Below are 15,192 nucleotides of genomic sequence, written 5' to 3' on the forward strand. Positions count from 1 at the left end.
CAGAAAACCTTCACTGGGAAAATAAAAGCTCTGCTTCATGAATCTCATGAGCTTTTGTTGTTTTATTAGCAGCCAGATGCTATTAAACTTTACTCCACTTGAGGCCAGAACCAGATGTTTGAGTAAATGACCATCAGCTGGTTTCTCTACTGCAGCTCATAACAAATATGAAACCATTTGGTCCCAGCAGTGATGTGATGAGAATAAATTTTAAAAAATTACTTTCATTTCTTTTGTTACAGACATTTAACTGCACTGGATTGGAGTGGCAACCTTTTCTGTGCAGGGTACCATTCGCTGCGTCTCCTAGATTTCTCATTAACGTCTTCTGGCTTTTCTTGATAAACTTTAAGAGTTCAAACTCCAGTTTGTTTACCCAGAAAGCCCGGTTCGTTTGGGGAGGCGTGAATAATCGACTTCTGGTGCGGACCAAAAAAACGAGCTCTGGTCCAAAACAGCTGAAAAAACGTTTTCCTCCCGTCTGAAGCTCCTCTGGACTTCATCTGAGGACGAAACAGTGAAAAGATTAAATCCAACTGAACCAATCGATATTCAATCATCAGTCTCACTTACAGATTCTCATGGAGTTGGGAAAAATAAACTCTTTAATTCAAAATGTGCATCATGTCGTGTTGGTTTAAAACTTGCTTAAACGATAAAAATCCTTCTATCAGACATTTTAACATGAAATGCAACTTTCTGCACATCAACAGTTTTTATGCTGTTAATAATGACAAATATGTTCTAATTTATTAAGTAAATGTTAAACGGAGATCATTCACAGTTTGGTGCCAACATTAAAGTAACCGGGAAGCTGAGGAGTTCAACCTGGGAGAGTCGCAGCAGGAAACGCTCCAAGCTCCGCCCCCTCCTGAGTCACCGCTGTTGCTAAGCAACGGATCAAACACTTTACATCCAATCGGTTGCATGCTGTGTGATGAACAGTTTGAGGATGTTAAAACAGATTGTGTTGCATCTGTTTCTTCTTTTTGTGGAATATAAACATATTTTGAGCGTTTCTGCCGCGACGCCATCTTGGATATTTTCTAGAGAAAATCCGGAGCGTGAACAGTTAGCCATGATATCGAGTTTCCTGGACGATAAATTCTCCCAGAAGTTATTGAGATAAATGATAATATTGTTGATTTGAAATCATTTTCATGTGATATAACAGTAATGGAATAAAAATGCACAAAAATGTTCTCTTTAAATTCCAATGAACATTTAACACTGGATATTTTAAATATTCAAAATAAATAAAACAACAAACAAAATGAACTCAGATTTGAACTCTGTGACTCTGTGAAGTTCTGGTGATGCTTTCAAAAGTTTAAATCGACCAATCAGACGCCAGCCTCATGCAGACAGTGAGTCCGTCAGCGGGACGTTTCTGTCACACCACAGGTTAATCATCCCACAAAGAAATGAAATGTTGAGTGAATCTACAGCAAAGAGATTCGTCTCTGCTGCTTGACCTCTGACCTGACAGGAAAACTGTGTGCAGGTGTTTCTGTTTCCTCTGAAGCAGCAGGAGCAGCTGCAGCAGCATTTAGCACAGCTGAGAGAATAAACTCAACGTTTCTCGAGCTGTCAGTCAAAACGCCTCTTTCCTGACTCATCAGACGTTATTCAGCTGAATTTGCTTCGATGAGAGCTGGCAGAAACGGCAGAACATCCTCGTTGGTTGTTTTTCCTTGTGAAGACGTGCGAACCTTTGATCAATGTAAGAAATTACAGAAGCAACTCGCTGCTGATCTACTCTTTGGGAGCGTAGAGGGAGTCGGATGATTAATTAGTCCGGGCTGCCTAATTACCCACGCTGCTCTGCAGACTCGCTGGTGCATGACTCGTCCTGTTTGGTGTTTTTACGCCGTCGATATCGAAATGCAGGAAACAGTGTAGCATTAACTACTCATTAAAGGCACTTTAATGACAACAAATTGGAGGCTAAAGAAATGTCAGATTAGCGTACTGCAGGCGGCTGCGAGCTTCCAGCTCTGCAGAACGTTTTCACGGCTTTCACACACGCAGACCTGAAGTTTTCAGGTATTTAAAAGTCAACCAATCATTACTAAGGACGTACACACTGTCGTCCACTTTCACATTTCACTTATTAACTTATATACATTTACTACTTAGGACATTATTTATGAAAGCTCAGACTTCAGATCAACCTTTCCTTACTGACTAAAACGTTAAAGCGCCTAAAGGAAACGGTCCAACACGCAGCTTACTTAGTTACACGTCAACACGGATCAGAAATGAGTTCTGGCTGGTCCAGAATGAGGCAGAGATGCTCTCTGAGTGGCAAATGGACTCATTCATACTCAGATCGGTTGGAAACTGCAGACAAAGTCCAACTGCAGGACGACTCAGAGACCCACTGAGCGGAGGTACCATCAGAACTGAGCAGTGACGTAGAGGAACCTGGACGTCAGTCCAACAAACCAAAACCACGATTTAAAATCTAACAGTAAATAACGCAGAATGTATGTTCCTAAAATAAAGATGGCTTTCTGGATCTTTCTCAGAACCTTTCTAGAACTTATCAGCAGTTTTTGGAAATGAAGGTTCTTGGAAAGGATCAGTAAAGTATTCCTCTAGTTCTGTTAAAACCCCGGTCAGTAACCTAATGGACCCTGAAAAGAAAGATCCACAAATCACCGGATAAGTTCAAAGACCGTACTGTAGTAACTTTTTGGAACAAAAGTACTTTTTACTTTCACTAGAGTAAAGCGATGTTGAGGTAGTTTTACGTTGATGCAGTTTTTGGGACTCCGCCCCTCTGGGCCGATCTGATGTCGTTTCCCACACAACTGGTGTCGCCTGCAGTGATCAGCAGCTGCTGTGCATAAAATAAACGAGGTTTAAGACGGAAGAGGAGGAATTTAAAATGAGAAGAAATGAGCTGTGTTGAAAGTATTCGCCCACGTTGAGAGGATGTTCGTCCTAATGAGTTTGTTTTGCATCTGGTGTGGAGCGGGTCATCCTGCCCTGCCCACCAGGAGCAGCAGAACAAAGTTCAGACCCGTTCACCGGCGGCCCGGTTCTGTGTGGGAGGAGGAACCGGCCAGCTGGGAGGAAAGTTTCAGATCCTCCACGCAGACGCATGAAAACCAAATCACTTCTATCGATAAACTTTATTCTGCAACAAGTGAAAGGGAACTGCATAAACGTCTTCAGTCCATCAGTTTTACAGTTTAGAGACGAGAAAAGGCAAATATAGAAACTGAATCAGAACCAGGAAATATGAATTATTGTCAAATTTGTCAAATTTTCTACTTAACTTTATATTTTGGCCCTTCAGATGATGTAGATTTTAAATACTAAATAATTGATCATTTGACCAGTCAGTCAGTACTTGAGTAGCTTTTCTACCAAACACTTTTTACCTTTACTTGGCTAAATGTTTGGCACTCTGCCCTCCTCTCCTTGCTGGCAATAACCCGAATTCATGGCAACAACAAAAAAACAAACTGGCAAATGCTCATTTAGTCCAATTCAATTAAGTGTTCAGGAAATCCAATTACAGTTTGTCAGCACTAATCTGGTGGCTGGCATTCTTCATAGTGTTGTTTGCCAGCGAATTATCGCTCCTTTCCAAGCTTTGACTCCCATTAAACCCTTGTTGATGCTGCACATTCAAGAGGCCACAGGCGCTAATTCAATTAGACAAATCCAACCTCTGGAGCGCGCCGCGCCGCGCTGGAGGCTGGGGCCGGCCGCCGGATGGAGAGGTTCTGGTGACTCCTTTCACCTCCTCAGCTGTCATTCCTGCAGAAACATGAAAGCATAATTAATGTTTTCTGGGGTCTGAATCCACTAATAGATACAAGGGCGCAGCGAAGAGCTGCGCGGCTGAAGCATCAGAGGAGAGCGGCGGCTGAACGCGAGCTTTAAGAGGTTACTGGGATTAATGACAAACATGTTTACTGCTGCTGTTACAGTACAGAGAATTACTAGCAATATAGTTCACAATGAAACAGTCACAGACCAAGAAGTAGATTAATAACAAACATTTTAAGGTAAATAAGATTTAATAAAGCTCATAGGAGAAATATGAACCAGTTTAAAAACTGTTCAAATTGGAGCTTATTGGGAATTATGTTGTGTAGAATCAGTATTTTAAATACCAAAACTGCTTTTGTTGATATTAAAAATGTATAAATGACATCATTTAATGTGGGAATAATTTAAGATTTAAATGTTTGTAGGTTGGTGAGAGGAGCAGGAAATCAGAGCTTACATTTCCAACCTGCTTCTTTTCAAACTAATTATGTAAAACTGCATGATTACTTGTTTTGTTTTTTATTGTTTGTTCAAACTAAATAAAAGATTTAAATACGATGAAGTATTACAGCCACACTATCAATCAATCAATCAAATTTAATTTGTATAGCACATTTCAGCAGCAAGGCATTTCAAGGTGCTTTACATAATTAAAGAGAAAAAAGAACAGCATGACATTGAATAAACAGTAAGAAAGAGAAAGAGATTTTGAAAAAAAGATTAAAAGATTTTTAAAAAAGATAAAAACATACTTTTGTTACGGTATTTAAGCGCCTGTCGTCGCCGGACTCCGCCGTCCGTTTAACACGGGTCTTATCCAGGCCCCGTCGCCTGACAGGACGGAATTTAAAGATTTTTAGTCAAAACGCCAACAAGATTCTTAAACCTCAGAGTTTTAGTCAAAACGTCATTACGCCACACTAAGAAGAGAAATAATAATATGTCTTTACTCTTGTCTTATTTCAACTTTATTCTTATAATATTATGTCTTTATTCTCATACTTCTCATGTGACGTAACTGGCAGCCATCTTGGTAGGCAGTTGCTATGGAGTTGCTATGGCAACAATAAACAAGCTACAAACTCAGAACTAGCTCTAACCTCATTCTTGCCCAACTTATAAACAATATAAACTCCTCACAACTATTACTGGATCACAACTTCTCAGTACTCTACCAACCTCTATGTAATACTAGGATAAACATCAGATATTTATTGTTGTACTTACTGCCAAACTAGCAAAATTAGCTTAGCTAATGTAGCTTTTATCAGCTAGCCAGACACCAGAACCTTGTTGTTCACCTGAAAAGTTTGTTCGTCCTTTACAATCCGTTGAAACATTAATGTAATCGTCCACAGAGTTCAGGCCTGAAGCTCCTCCATGGTAACTAATGATGTCATAGACGAGATCAGCAGCAGTTTCTCCACATCGTCTGACATGTTTCCATTCTCCGTCTCATACGGGTCAGTCCCGCCAGCAGCCATTTTGTTCATGTATGTTTCTTTGCACATTGGTCAGAAGTGTTGATATATTTTCTTGGCTGTTTATTGCACATGTGTTTGTTTGCCTATCAAGATGGCGCGGATCATTTCCAGTTTAGTGAACGATGTATTTGAGTTACATTCACATTTATAGACTTATAGATAGATGTTTGCTTCATGTGCTTCACCTCTTTGATTGTTCTTAGAAAGTTTTCCAGAAATATCTTTTGGTTTTATACATTTTTACCCCAAATCTACAATTTAGTGCTGCTAACCTCACTGCAACAAGCTACTGCCCCCTGCTGTCCAACCTTTCACCTTTTTACTTTTGCTAAGTAGCTCCCGCTTTGCGTAGATGTTATATTTATTTGGCATTTTAAAACTTTGAATTGACTTGACAGCTGAACAGAAACAGAGCTGCTAAGGGCGTATTTTAATTTGCTCCATCGCAGCGTGTGTGGGCGGCGCCGCGCAGCTGCAGGGTCGGACGGATCCTTTGTTTGTCTCACATCTCCTGTTGACAGCAGCGGGGGAGCCTGGTGGGAGAGAGGCCACAGCAAAACTAATTCCCTGTAAAATTAGAGGTTTCTGCTGCCTGAAAATTGTTCAAAAACACAGACTGGTTGTGAAGCTCCGGGGCTGAGAGACAACAACAAGAGCACCTGGTTGTTGTGTTATTTCCCCCATTTTGGAGTGAATGAGTCGCCGCTCCCACCTGACCGACTGGAAGCTGACGAAGTGCTCCGCAGGGAGTCGGCCGGCCCTCCACAGAGGAAATAAATGCTAATCATCTTTCATTTGAGCCTGGTTTGTCTGTGTGGAAGAGGCTGTGTTGTCAGGATGTTTCCTGAATGAGAATGTAGAAATATGGGCTGTTGTTGTAATCATCAACACAATTTCCCACCACAACCTTGATGGTAAAGGACCTGCGAAGATCACCTCTGCCCTCCTTTGATGTTTCTTTCATTTGCTTCCTCCTGAAGAGCAAAAACTCCAAGAAAAACAGAAAGAAAACATGTTTAATTTACTGTCCTGTGTATCTACCGAACTTTAAGAAACTACTTCCCCACATTCTGTTTTGCTTTTATGGTAACAATTAAATATTTCATATCAAGGACAGTTTTAGATAAACTAAATAAATATATTAATCAGCCTTCAGAGTTCTGAATGAAGGCAGCTGGATTTGTCGTTTGGTTCAGTTTGAATGCATATGTGAACGCCAAGCAGACCAGAGACCGCTCCAAAAGCAGGAAGTGGACTACAGCGCAGGGCATTCTGGGTAAAAACAACCAAAACAAACATGCTAGCCTAGCACTAGCGGGAGAAATGGCTTGTGGTGGTTAGCTAAAGACTAAAGAGAAATCATCCAACCACTAAAATCTGACTCTGCTCCATTTTTGCTTACATTTTGTGTCTTCAGAGAATTTTGTGTCATTTCATTCAGTGGTTCTTGGTGCAGCGCCGCCACAGGCGAGAAAGGGTTAAATCAAACTAAACTGGTGTCTCATTAAATGAGAAATTAAATATAAATCGCATGTGAATTAGTTTGATTGAATTATATCCATAATATAATTCAGCCATGGTGCCAACGCTCATCATCTATCAGCCAATCAGAGGAGACGTCTTATTCAGGCGTTGGAGCGACAAGCCCCGCCTACTTGGAAGTGGCTACGTATGCGACGTTTTGGGGAAATTATAGTCGGCCATTTTATAGAGGAGCGATGGATTCAACACGTTGGAACGACTCACAGCTTGTTATGATCTGATGTTAGTGATGCTGTGGAGGAGCCAGAGCTACATTGTCCAAAAGAACTAAACAAACTGTCATCCTCACACCACTTCCTGTTGTCTTCTTTGCTTTTGAATGTGGTAATACGACTGAAAAAATCTCCCCATCCCAGCGCAAAAAACTTTTTATCCAAGAACAGGAGTTAAAATTGGCATCTTTGCATTAAGCAAATTTATTTCCCTAATTCCAAGTTTTATAATTCTATGATTAATACAAACACAGATAGTGCTGGACGAGAAGCCAGGAGTTCTCTTCCAACATCAGTGTCTGACCTCGTGAATGCATTTCTGGGGAAATGGTCCAAAATCCCCATAAACACATCAAAACTGAATAGCTGAATGTGGTTTAGCTGCAGATGGTGGCTGGACGTCATATTATGGGATATCAGCTCTAGAATAAGATGAGCTGATTGAGTTCCTCTGTGTATCAGGAAATGAGCCAATCGTTTTGGGTTAGTCTGTTGCTATAGCAACAGAGTGTAGAAAACATACCTCATTGTTTTAATTAAGCAAAACTTATTTGTTAACACTTGACGTTTCATTTCGCTGTTTTTAAACTAATTCTGTTTTTTTCATGTTATTTTTATTCATATCTGAAGCCAATCTGATCAACATGAATCACCACGGCTGTTGTTTTTAATGAATTATCAAAACTTTTCTTTTTAAGTTTGAAGTTATTCCTAAATGGATGGTTTACGTATTTGTGTGTTTGCCAAAATCCTTTTAAACCCACAACTTGTTTTATAAGAAACCAACCTGAGCTGGATGCAGCCCTGCATAAATAAAGCAACTGCGGCGGCCCAGAGCATTAAAACGATCAATATTTTTATCATTTATGACAAGAATCAATAGTTCTGTCCCAGCGCTTCTCTCCTGAATATTATTTCCAGTTACTCTCTTTCTTTTGTGGACCAAATGAGGCTTCCCCGAGGTATCGGTGTGAGAGGAAGCGCCGATAGGTCGATGGGAATCGATCGGCCTCATTATTCCTCTCCATTGAACGCGCACCTCGGCCATTAACGGCTAAATAAAAACCAAACGCTCAGAGTCTCCAACTTCAGGACGCTCCGCCCTGCCTTCCGTCTCTTTTGTTGTTCAAAAGCAGCTGAGCGTCATCGACTTTTTGTTTAAGTGGAGGTCCTCCTGTTTGGGCGCTGTGTGAATTACCGGGTGTTTTAGTCCCGGCAGAGACGCGCAGCTCAGAGAGGAGGGCAGGCCGGTCGATGGCGCCCGGAGGCCGAACACTGACAGGGAGGGACACTGCGGACAGGAAGTAAACAAGCAGGAGTGCGTTTCTGCCAAAAACATCTGAGATTTTCAGATCTCAAAATTTGAGTGTTTTTGTTTGTTTGTTTGTTTGTTGTTGTTGTTTTTTTTTTAGCAAATTCTTGACTTTGCAAAATTTCTGAGCTCAAAAATAGTGAGAACAGAAACTCAGTAATTTTGAGATCAAATTTTCTCATTTTGAAATGCAAAAATGTCCAATTGTTTTGTAGACGATTACTGAGATTAATTAAAAAAAAAAAAATCAGATATTTTTCAAGCAAATTTTCAAAGTCAAAAATTTCCAAGTTTTTTCTAAAAAATTTATGAAGTTTGTCTCTAAATTTCTGATTTTTTTCTTGTAAATTTACAATTGTTCAACTTAAGAAATTTTTACAATTTTCTAGAAAATTTCAGAGTTTATTCGAGCAACTTTTCAAGCTCAGAAATGTCCAGGATTTTTTTATTTTTTTTTAAAATCTGAAATTAATCTCTAAACTTTTTGTTTTATCTAACAAATTTTTGACTTTTCAAGCTCAGAAATATCTAAATTTGTAGTTTTCCCTTTGAATTATTTTGTTAAAACCTAGGACAGGATTTGGACAAAGTCGACAGGCGTCTACAAAATATTTTGATGTCATGTTGACAGACTGAAACAATAGGGAAAACAAAACAAATCTGCGTGCATTGTTTTCTACATAAAGTGAAAAAATGATCATTTGAGAGGAAATCAAAACAAGATATTTTTGTGGTACAAAACCAAAATAAACACCAGGAAGGAATCTGAAACTAAAGCATAAATTTTTCCACACGATGAAGCTGCTGCCCCCGTGACCCGATCCCGGATAAGCGGAAGAAAATGGATGGATGGACGGATGGATGGATGGATGGACGGACGGATGGATGGACGGACGGACGGACGGACGGACGGACGGACGGACGGACGGACGGACGGACGGACGGACGGATGGACGGACGGACAGATGGATGGATGGATAGTATTGATGTTTTGGATCAATCTGCCCACTTCTGCAATCCGAGTCAAGAAGTCAATAAAATGTTGATATATGTTTAACTTGGAGGAATTATCTTTATTTTATGATGAATGCATGTTTCTGCAACAGAAACAAGAGAAGCTCCACGTCACCGCAGGGCTCAATGTATGGGCTTCTGTATTTCTGCTGCAGAGTTTGCATCATTTTTGCAGTGAGATAAAGCTGACAGCTGTAATATGTGACAAATTCTCCACTATTCCTGCAGTGCTATGTGTGCAGCAAGATAAGAAGTTTAATTTGAGATAAATCTGAGCAGCACAAAGCCACTTTAAGGTGTGGGGAGTCGGATAAACACATCTGAAGATGGGGAAGGTGGCGATAAGCTTGACGTGTTGTGTCGTGATCTGGCTGGAAAAGTAGGAGATGATAAGAAACATGAAAGGAGAGTGACTCCAGGGCAGATTCCTCGACAGGAAGCGTGTCACCGGCGGAGATACTGAACATCCCCAGCGATGGAGAAGCTTTCCTGCTGGGCTCCAGGTGACAAACGAACAAATAAAACCCTGAAGAAAGCGACATTAAATAACTTACCAGCAAGAAAACAAAACACAAGATGTTTTCTTCAAGAAATTTATGAGTTTTACTGCTGTTGTTCCAACTCAGAAAACAGATTAGCACTTCCTGTTTGCAGCTGGATGAATAAACTGAATAAATAATTATTAGTCTTTTATTCACCTTTTCTTTTGATGCATAAATATAGAAAAATCTAAAATATTTCAGTCTATTTATGCTGATTTAAGTTGTGTTTTCATTGTGATATTGCGCAGAACGCAATATCACAACTGCAGTGTTCCAATTAAATAAGAAACCCAATTAAAATTACAAGTTTGTTCACGCAATAAGTTATTAAAAGTCATGCAATGCCATTTCCTGTCGTCTTCTTTGTCATCTCCACCAGTAGCAAAATCCAGTAGACAAATTTTGTGCTACAGTGTTTCGTTGTTAGAATAAGAATAAATATTCTATTGTATTCTTCAGGGGGGAAAAAGGTATTAGCTAACTTATTTATTTCATTTTTGTCATGATTTATGTTGACTGAAGGCGAGCCAGATGCAGAAAGGCTGTGGCAGGAAATGGATCTGAAGAAATAATAAAATAAAATAAAATAAAAATTTACTGAAAAGAACAAGGGAGCACAGGGAGCCAGAGGAGAACAAACAACAGAAATCCAGGAAAACTAGACAGTGGGAGATCACAGAGGAACCACCAAGACGTGACGGAGAATGTTTTGTTTTCATACTGGTGATCATTACAACACGGATCAGACGACTGATTAGATTGCTAATTAGAAACAGGTTGCAGGTGTGAGGAGGGAGAGAAAGTGGCACAGGGGCGAGGGAGAGCACACAGGGGTCCAGTAAATGAACCTAACACTAAAATATGACAGACATAAGGGACATAATAAAACTAGACACAACAAATAAACATAAACTGGAATCACTAAGAAAGACCAAACTAAAGCAGGAACAAGAAAGAGACTAAAGAACAAAATAATAATGAAACTAAAATCAATAAACAAAACCCCGGAACAACCCAAGAGCCCAACAGTTTGAGATTTGTTCTTATTTCATAAACACCTAGTCAATAAATAGCGGTAAATCTCAGACTTTTTGATGTGTAAACAGGCTAAAAGTGCATCAAAAGACAGATTTTAGATCCTGTTTGATTTGTTTGGTGCTGCAGCCCAAGATTAAAAATCAGAGAAAACATGAGGCGAATCGAGTTAAATGGAGTGTTTTTCTTAAAGCGGTCGGCTCCTTCACCATGAGTGGCATCCAGTTACGGACAGCAGCCTGATTGGTGCTGCAGGCGGGGGGCCTGGCGTCCAGGCGGACAGCCGCTAAGTGATGGAGCTGTAACCTGCCAGGGTGGGGAAGCCTTTAAACTTTTACAGAATTGCTTTCTCTGCTGCCGCACAACAAGCTGTGATAAATGAGAGCTGAGCGGGGCGTCGGCGGTTGGAGCTTAAATGGAGAAGTTTGACTTGTTTTGGTTCTCAGACGCTGAAGAATCAGGACTGAAAGCTAAACTTTTCATTCTCTAACTTTGTGAATCCCACTTTTCATCAGTTATTTCCATCTAAAAGTGTTTGAGCCGTTTCTGCTGAGCCGCAGAACGTGGGCGAGAGGCCGCTGACCCGCCGACAACGCTTCGGCTTCCTGTGAATAATCTCCATCTGTTGTTTTTGTTGGTTCCCAGTTCGCAAGCGGCTTCAAGGATTTTCACATAAACACATAAAGTCGAGATGAGACGCTGCTCTGTGGCTGAACGATTAAACCTGCAAACTTTCACCACTGTGAAGCGTTTCTGGTGATAAATGCTTTACTTTGAAACCAACAAAAGCAGAACAGTTTTACTTCACTTCCAAATTAAATCCAATATTATAAAGTACTTAAATTATTGTACAAGTTTGCTGTACAACTATTATTAACCTGTGTCAACTCCCCACCATCTTCAAACTAATTTAGTGTCAATCCTCTGCTACATTTGTGCAACAAAAAACTTAGTTATTGCTGCTTTTCTAAAGAGATTATTGAAAGTTTAAAGGCCAACCAGTCCCCCCACTTCACTGTAATCCAACAACATTGGTGCCGACACAATTGACACCCATTTTCAGAAACTAACAACTTTGCTGCACAGAAAATGCAGCATTTTTTATTTGTGCTGCTTTTGCTTTGAAAAATGAAAGTTTAAAGGTCAAAAGGTCAACCAGACTCCCCACTTTAACCAAATCAAACTAAATTGTTGTCTACATCTGTGCAGCTGCATTCATTTTAATGATATTAATAAAAGTTTCCAGAGGTCATGAAAGGTCAACCAGCCCCACCCCAATATTTACAAAATAAAAAAATTATCAACTGTGCTGGTTTGTGCTGATTATATATATATATATATATATATATATATATATATATATATATATATATATATATATATTTTTTTTCTTAATTTTATGACTTTGTAATATTATCACTTTATTCTCATATTTATTCAACTTTATTTAACTTTATAGTCAACTTTATGACTATTCTTGTAATATTATGAATGTATGTTCAAAATGTTATGATTTTACCCTCATAATATTATGACTTATTTAGTTCTTTATTGTTTAATTTGTCTTAGTATGACCCTAATACTGTGTTGTTGTTTGAACCTATTTCCACCTGTTTCCATCATCTTGATCTTTATTTATTAGAATTTGTAACTTTGTAAATATAATGAAGCATTTATGATCCGTTACCATCGACCCGACCGAGCCGCTGATAAACCCGAGGCGTCTTCGCTCCTCATTGATATCCTGAGTTTCTGTAACCGTCCTCCTTTCTGACTCACCTCCAAAGCAAATCCATGAAACCTAAAAAAATCCTCGTTTCAGGAGAGAAATAATAAAAATAAAAAAGAAACGCCTGCAGCCAAATCCACATGTATGTACTTTGGGGGTTCAGCCTGTGTGCTCATTGATCCTCTGAGAGGAGCGGCGCAGCAACGTGGGAGCTGGAATCAATGGAGCGGGAAATTAGCCCTTAATTAAGAAGTATTTGTATTCTAGTCGCCCTTCGCCTCCGGAGGAGACACCTGTGTGCATACCAACCACAACCTGACACAGGAAACTACATGGTTTATGAGGAAATACAGATTAAAACCCGACATTTAGAGAAACTCAAATAAAAATCATGTCTGGATTTATTGGTTTGTAAATGCGTCTGTTTTCAGCTGAAAGTGTATAAAAAAAAACAAAAAACACTTTAATTTCACAAAGAAAACTCTGAAAAGTGTGGTGTGCATTTATATTCAACCTTCCAGAATCAAACTTTTTGCAAAATGTTTTTCTGCAGTTCAGGCTGAAGGATTTTCCAAATCTAAATACTCAACTTTTCACTGATTCTTCTACTCAAAATATTTTTACAACAGATTCTCACTTTGATTCACGTCTAGACTTTGACTGGGCCACTTTAACACATGATTCAGCGTTGCTCTAAACCATTCCACTCCGTCTGCTCTGTCCGCACAGTTTGGACCCAGAATGAAACCACAACCCAGGAAAAGCTAAATAGTTTTTACTGTAACAAGCTTTTAGCAGTTCTGTTTCAGGTCTGACTGGAAAGAAATGACTGGCAGGAAAAACAGGAAACATTGTGTAAACAGGAAGTAGTGATTCACCTGGCAGAGGTTGTTTACCTGAAATTCCTTTACAGTGACTCAAACCTTGATGATCTTTAATCTTCTGCAGTATAAGAGAGGATTACTGGGGATTGTTCCACCCGTGGGATCATCGGGAAACCATAGAAAATGACATTTTAAATGCTGGAAACTGTAGAAAAGGACAGTTTATATCCTGGAAACCATAGAAAAGAGATCGGTCATTTCAAGCTGTTACCATCTGAATTCTCTCGCACTGTTTTTACGTTGCACCGATTCCACACATCATTTTAAAACGCAGCTAAAATCTTATTTGTACACACAGGCTTTTAATTTAATTTCATGTTATGTTTGATGTGTTTTTCCTACATGTTTTGTGAAGCACTTTGTGATTTCATCTGTGAGCACGTTCATAAGGTTGATTGACAGCGTTAAGACCCGCCTCTTGGCTCTGATTGGTTGATTTTGGTTCATTTCCTCAGGAATAGTTCAAGGACGAGATAGAGGAGATTGATTTTTTCAGAGATTATCTGTCTCGTATCATACCATCACAATACAGTGAATGTTTTAGCAAATACATAAAGAACATATTTTTTTTATAAAACGTACTGCAGCTTTAATGTGCTAGAAGGTCTGCAGTTTGTCCATCCTGTTCTGAATATCGAAATGAAAACAGAGTGAAGGAGAAAAGGCAGGCAGAATAAAGTGGGGAGGAAGAAGGTGAGAGCACAGCAGGAAGTGATCAGTGTCAGATCTTTACCTCCACTCAGACGCTGAGGTGCAATCAGAAACCAGAGCTGCTTCTCTTCTCACGCCACAGGGGATTCTGGGAGTCACGCTGAGCGGCAGGGGGAGCTGGAGAGCGAGAGGGAAACGGTCAGAGTGGACGCCTGCGGCCTGGAGACGGAGGGCAGGAGTTTAAGCAGCAGGTCTGGATCTGGTAGTTACTAGTTACATTTACTCAGTTACATTCACTTGAATATCTGTTTTGGAAAAACGTACTTTAAGTTTCTGGATATGGAATATCCAGAAACTTAATCAGAAACAGAATCACTGAAGTTATGAGTAACTTCAGAGAATGAAGAAAAAACACATTTTAAACAAAAAAAAATTGTTTTCAGCAGTTTATGCTGAAGTGAGACCTCTTGTTTATACACCATCTTTGTTGTTCCAATCTTGTTTTCTGTCTGCTGAGGCGCTTGGAGGTCAAGTGAACATAAGGAAAATACCATTCATCACTATATACATATATATAAATATAAAAACATTTAGAAAATGTAAAATTTTTAACTAGAGTCCCAATTAAACGACGTTTAACTAAAGTCCTACGGGGTTTAGAGTCCCAGTTGACGGCGTTTCAACTAAAAACCTAGAGGTTGGAGTCCTTGTCAAACGGCGTTTTGGCTAAAGTCCCAGAGGGTTGGAGTCCCAGTTAAACGACATTTAACTGAAGTCCTAAAAGGGGTTTTAATGTTTTTTATCTTTTTTAATCTTTTTAAATCTTTTTTAAAATCTCTTTCTCTTTCTTACTGTTTATTCAATGTCACATCCTGTTTTTTTATTATGTAAAGCACTTTGAAATGCCTTGCTGCTGAAATGTGCTATACAAATAAAATTTGATTGATTGATTGATAAAATAAAAAAAATACAATGATGTCGTGAAATTATTAAAGTCG

General features: G+C 39.4%; 1 long non-coding RNA gene across 1 annotated transcript; it reads right to left on the reverse strand.

Annotated features, from left to right (window-relative positions):
• Positions 1-34: 34 nt before the first annotated feature.
• LOC107833629 (uncharacterized) lies at positions 35-14,450 on the reverse strand. Its single transcript, XR_001659389.1, has 3 exons — positions 14,277-14,450; positions 3,684-3,774; positions 35-503 (listed from the first exon to the last, which is right to left on the reverse strand). It is a non-coding gene; the product is annotated as an uncharacterized LOC107833629 (long non-coding RNA).
• Positions 14,451-15,192: the final 742 nt, after the last annotated feature.

The sequence above is a fragment of the Poecilia formosa genome, unplaced genomic scaffold (genome assembly GCF_000485575.1).
Source record: "Poecilia formosa unplaced genomic scaffold, Poecilia_formosa-5.1.2 Scaffold417, whole genome shotgun sequence".
Taxonomy (NCBI): domain Eukaryota; kingdom Metazoa; phylum Chordata; class Actinopteri; order Cyprinodontiformes; family Poeciliidae; genus Poecilia; species Poecilia formosa.